Source organism: Plecotus auritus (assembly GCF_963455305.1).
Source record: "Plecotus auritus genome assembly, chromosome: 2".
Taxonomy (NCBI): Eukaryota; Metazoa; Chordata; class Mammalia; order Chiroptera; family Vespertilionidae; genus Plecotus; species Plecotus auritus.
The window spans coordinates 5,851,013-5,857,275 of record NC_137771.1 but is presented as its reverse complement, the minus strand read 5'-3'; positions in this window follow the sequence as shown (position 1 = coordinate 5,857,275).

Here is a 6,263-nt window from a genome sequence, read left to right as displayed (position 1 = left end):
TGTTGCTTCCATATTTGCCTGTTTGGTACCAGCCAGGCCTCACACATCTTTTCTTTTTACAACCCCTCCTCCTCCCCCTGTGTCCTGATTTGGGGATCATGGACTGTGGTTGACTCACTGTACGGACATTCAAGTGGGGCCAAGGTTAGAACAGAACTTCCGCCTGGGGGGAAGAGAGGTCCCTTTATTTTGGGTCCTTTTCTTCATTTCTGCTTACTTTTTACTGGATGCAGAAATGGAGAGCTGTGAGCAAACCCAGAAATTATTTTTAAAGATATATACAAGGTGCCTGGCTGCCTGAGGGCTTCCCTGAGTGGGGAAATGAGTGAACGTGAAGATGAACAGGTAAGAACAGGTCAGCCAGGCTAACCGGCGAGAGGAAGCAGCTTTGTCACTGCCAGGCGATCGCCCTGCACTGATTCCTGGTCTCAATCCCAGCTCTGCCATGACAGGTGCCAGTGTACAGGCTCAGGTGAACCAGGCTGGCAGGAATCTAGAGCTCTCCCAAACAGGTCCCCAACTCCAGTGTGTCAGGAAGCGTGTTAAATGAGAACTCGGGTCTGGGGCAAGCCAGGAGACGCACAGGTTAGTAGGCCCCTCAGGTGATTCTGATTTGGGTGGTCTATGTACCACCTTTTGAAACAATTCTCCAAGGGTGGTCTGGGACCCCTGAAGGTCCCTGAGGCCCTTGGAGGGGGAAGAGGGGACAAAGTTATTTCCAGTTTTCATTCATCTTTGCCTTTTTCATTCCCATTCCCACACAAGTGTACAGGGTTTCCCAGAGGCTCCATGACGTGATCCGGAAGAGATTACATGTGGAGGCAGATGTGAGAGTCCAGCTTACGTAAGCTGCATTAAGCCAACATTCATTAGATTTGCAAAATTGTCAAAAATACCACCGATCTCACTGAATTTCCTTTTATTTTGGAAAACTTATTCAAAAGTTTCTCAGTTTTAATGTTTTCTTTTTCTTTTTTTTAATATATTTTATTGATTTTTTACAGAGAGGAAGGGAGAAGTATAGAGAGTCAGAAACATCCATGAGAGAGAAACATCGATCAGCTGCCTCCTGCACACCTCCTACTGGGGATGTGCCCGCAACCAAGGTACATGCCCTTGACTGGAATCAAAGCTGGGACCCTTCAGTACACAGGCTGACACTCTATCCACTGAGCCAAACTGGTCAGGGCAGTTTTAATGTTTTAAATGGTAACTGTTGATAGGTATAACTTACATAAGCAAAAGCTCTTTGGGTCCGCAACCATTTTTAAGAGTGTACAGGGTCCTGAGACGAGCCGGTTGAGAAACTACTGATCTAGTCCAGCTCTCAGATTTTAGAGCTGAGGAGCCGGGCTCCGAGGGCCGAGGCGTGCTGAGTCACAGGGTGAGACACCGGAACCGCCCCTCCGGGACGGATTAGGTGCTGTCCAAAGTCCCTCTCAATAAAACGTGGGATTCAGACCGCCTCAGTGCCGGGGCAGCTGGTTATCGAAGTCGGATCAGATGGCTTCACAAATGATCGGGAACGCCTTTCCTGGAAGCTGCCTGGGGGACAGGGAAGGGAGTGGGCTTGCTGTCGCACTGACAGCTAGCTTCAGTTTCATTTCTTTCTAGCTGTGCAATTTGGGGCAAGTTATTGAATCTCAGAGTTTCCTCGTGTGTAAAACAGGAATGACAAACCTCACAGGGTAGCTCTAGGGGTCAATGAAACAGAAACTTATTTGGTACCGAGTAACCAGATACTAGTTTCTATCTTTAAATATAAATAACTTTTTTAAAATTGACTTCAGAGATAGAGAGAGGGAGAGAGAGAAACATCATGTTGAGAATCATTGATCGGCTGCTTCCTGTTTGGCCCCCACTGGGGTTGGAGCCTGCAACCCGGGCATGTGCCCTGACTGGGAATGGAACCCTGACCTCCTGGTTCATGGGTCAACGCTCAACCGCTGAGCCACACTGGCAGGGCTAGTTTCTCTCTTTTTCATGGAAAGGACTCAGAAAGGAGAGACGTAACTGTAGTGGAAATTGGGATTGAACCCAACAATGGCTCCTATGCTTCCTTGTGAAACCTGGAGAGGTGGACGAGGAGTGGTTACTGTCATCCCAGCTAAGACTGCTGAGAAAATGGCCCATTGATTGAACTGTTTGCTATAGAAAATACTCCTATTTGACAATGACGTAGCCATGAATTTTGCTGTATCTCTCTAATCCAAACACAATCATTCCCCCTGGCCATTACCTTCTGTTCTGCACCCCTGCAGAGTGCCCTAAATGAGGGGCATTAGCACATCCTATTAAAAATTGTACACCCCCCTCCCCCCGCCCAGTGCATTCCAATACAATGTCTGGGAACACTCACTTCAGTCTGACTTGGGTCCATGGAGGTTGACCAGTGTGACTTGTAGTATTTCTTGTAGGGGAGGTCTCTAGCACTGTCTCGCAATGTTTTTTGTTGTTGTTATTGTTGTAAATCAGGGAATGTCTTTCTCTTGCCCTTATTTTTGAAGTATGGTTTCGCTGGATAAAAAAACCCTTGGTTGACAGTTTTTTCTTTCAGCACCTTGAGTATCTCCTGTCCGTGGCGACGGCTTTCACTGTTTGTGTTGAGTAGTCAACCACTAATCACATTGCCATTCTCCGATACGTGAATCATTGTTCTTCTCGTGCTGTTTTGAAAACTTTCCCTTAGGTTTCCAGCAGTTTCTGATGGATGTGTCTAGGTGTGGATCTCTTTGTGGTTATCCTACTGGGATTCATAGTTAGAACTGTAATGTCCTTCAACACATGTAGAAGTTTTTAGCCATTAATTCTTCAAATAATTTTCTTCTGGCCTTTCTCCCCTCTTGAACTCCCACTTCACATGTTGGTACTCAGTTCAGACACTTTATCCTCATGTGTGCTTTTAGCTTGGCTTCCTGAGAGGTGCCCGGTGTGTCTTTAACTTAGTCGCCTCAGCCCGCGTCTGTGCGCGCACCGGGAACCGCACTCTCAGCTCACCCACTTCCCTAGTTTCCCTGGGCTCCCTTTCGGCTGGGTTTTCTGGAACCTTCCGTCGGCCAGGATGTGTTGAGAGCTCCTCCAGTCCTCCTGTGCACTCTCGTTTCCAGTCTCCCTGTAAAATTTCTGGCTAGTCTGCTGCTTGCCCACCTGAGACCTCCGGTGAGCAAGCTGGGGGTTTTCTTTTTAAAATATTTTTATTGATTTCAGAGAGGAAGGGAGAGGGAGAGAGAGATAGAAACATCCACAATGAGAGAAAATCACTGACTGCCTCTTGCACGCCCCCTACTGGGGATTGAGCCCACAACCCGGGCATGTGCCCTTGATTGGAATAGAACCCGGGACCCTTCAGTCTGCAGGCCGATGCTCTATCCACTGAGCCACACCAGCTAGGGCTGTGCTTCTTTTTTGCAGCGAGTTTTCCCTATCCCCTTCTCACTGCCATAGCCAGCACTCCCTCCATGGCACGGTCCTTTTGTCTGCAATGAGGCCTTCGTCAGTGCACCTGGGAGTGAGTGGTCAGGGTCTGGGCCTTCTCAGAAGGCACTGACCAGGGGGCACACTGACACGGATTCTGAGCTGGGGGCTGGCTGCCTCCTCTGGCATTGATTCCTCTTCCACAAGCCGATCCGGCACAGCCCAGTAGCAAGTGAGAGGCACGGAAGCAGACAGTGCAGGAGAAGCTTCAGGAAGGGCAAGTGGATGGAACCACCCAAGCCCCGCCATTCTCTAGGCGCAGGGGTCCTCACACTTTTTAAACAGGGCCAGGTCACTGTCCCTCAGACCGTTGGAGGGCCGGACTATAGTTTAAAAAAAAAACTATGAACAAATTCCTATGCGCACTGCGGGCCCGGGGCGAGTCGGCTGCTAAGCAGGACAGGCAGCAGCACCCGGCGGGCCAGATACATGTCCTCGGCGGGCCGCATGTGGCCCGCAGGCCGTAGTTTGAGGACGCCTGCCTAGGGGCTAAGCCAGCAGGCTCTGGTCTGTCCTGCCTCCTTCCTCCCGTCAAAAAGAGCTAACGCCTGTAAACTTCAGATTGCTGTCTCATTCTGAGGTGTCATTATTAATATGACCTAAGGTGACAAGGAAACGCAGCTCAGGCAAGTTGACACTCCCAGCCAGTGAGCGGCAGCACTGAACTTGAACCCAGCCCAGCACTCTCCTAATCGGGTCAGCAGGCCCTAATCACGCACTCTCCGACTGTTCCCACGTACATGACTGATGTTTAGTTGGCTTAAATGGAAAGCCAAACTGAAGTGAACTCCCAATGACTAGCTTTGGAGAAGGAGCAGCCCTGGTGGAAGTCTGACAGATACAACTTGACACAATAGCTCCGGTCCAGAGCCCCGGCCCCCCACACCTTTCCACTTTGTGGGAGGGCGTCCTCTCTGGGCTGGGTTACAAGGGAAGCCTTCCAGCAGATTCAAGTTGATTGCTCTAGTCTGAGATTTGCCACGGGAGAAGTTATGCTGAGTCAAGGTGACTAAACATCTGGACACACCCGAGTTCCTATTAAATAGGCTTCTTTTAAGGCAGACGTGTAAGTATCTCATCCAACAGCCAAGAACTTGTGTTCTCCGATTACTCATGTTACCTGCCACACACAGCCTTCTTTTTCTTTGTTAGGGAGCTAACAACCGGCAACAAATACTGCTTCCCAGGGTGGTTGGGAAACGACAGCAACCTGGTTCCGGAGAGCAGGGCTGGGACTAAGGCAAGCCCCCTGCCCCCACCCAGAGATGGACACGGGGAAGCCAGGGCTTGCTGGAGTGAGGGCTGCAGGCTGACCTTTAGTTTTTAGAAAATCCTCAAAGGTTTGGCTGAGATGAATGCTTAGGAAGTCAACTCACATACATCACTGTTCACCTTACCAACCTTTGGCCTCCCCTTAACTCCCCAAGTCCCAACTCAAAGCACGGGCAGGAATTCCACAGAAACAGCCCTCCTCGGCAAACATGCCAGGGCTGAATCCTTTGTTTGACTTACGTAAGAGGGTGTGGAACATTCTAGTTGGGGCAGATTTGAAAAGCCCGACTCTGCCACTCACTTGGTGTGTAATTCCTACAACCGAACTCAAATGACTTGTTCCCATGCTAGGTAGAAAGAGCCATTTAGTAAACACCCAGAGACCATCTATTCTGAAGCCAGGTAAGTGTGTGTTGTACTCAGAAAAGCTGAAAATGTAGGATTGTGCAGACAAAGGCGTTCGTGAGGGGAAGTGGGGAAACCTCTTGCCCAAGCACAAGGGGCATGACAAGGACATCAGACAGAAAAGCGATGCACGAAATGTGCTCCGTTCCCGGCGACCTCCTGACATCCTGCAGGGGTCCTCAAACTACGGCCCGCGGGCCACATGCGGCCCGCCGAGGACATGTATCCGGCCCGCCGGGTGCTGCTGCCTGTCCTGCTTAGCAGCCGACTCGTCCCGGGCACGCAATGAGCATAGGAATTTGTTCATAGTTTTTTTTTTAAACTATAGTCCGGCCCTCCAACGGTCTGAGGGACAGTGAACTGGCCCCCTGTTTAAAAAGTTTGAGGACCCCTGGCATCCATTTGGGGACATGGTGACTCACGCAGAATGACCCTAAGTGAGAGACCAAACCTCTATGACCCTGGATGGGTCTAGCTATAGAGGACAAAGAGCTTCATTAAAAACTAATTCAGTTTAGGCCCTGGCCAGGTAGGTTGGTTGGAGCATCTTACCAATATGCCAAGGTTGCAGGTTCGATCCCCAGTCAGGGTACTGGAGAATCAACCAATGAATGCATACGTAAGTGGAACAACAAATTGATGGTTCTCTTTCTCTTTCTTTTCCTCTCTCTCTAAAAACCAATTAAAAAGAAACAGAACTCATTCAGTTTAAATGAAAAGCCCTCTAGTTCTGAGGTCCGGTGTTAGGAAATCCATTCATCCACCCATACGAGCCACATTCTCCAATCACATTTTTTTTCTTTTATCCTCACCTGAGGATATTTTCCCTTTTTTTTTAGGGAGTGGAAGAGAGAGGGAAAGACAGAGAGAAACACATTGACTGGTTGCCTCCTGCACAAGCCCAGACCAGGGCCGGGGCTAGAGAGGAGCCTGCAACCCAGGAACATGCCCTTGACCAGAATCGAACCTGGGACCCTAGGGTCTGCAGACCGATGCTCTATCCACTGCGCCAAACTGGCTAGGACTCCACTCACATCTTTAACCGTGAAAAAGGTGGTATTTTGATCTCCCATCTGCCTTATTTTCTCGGTTGCCTCTGAATTTGGGGAAAA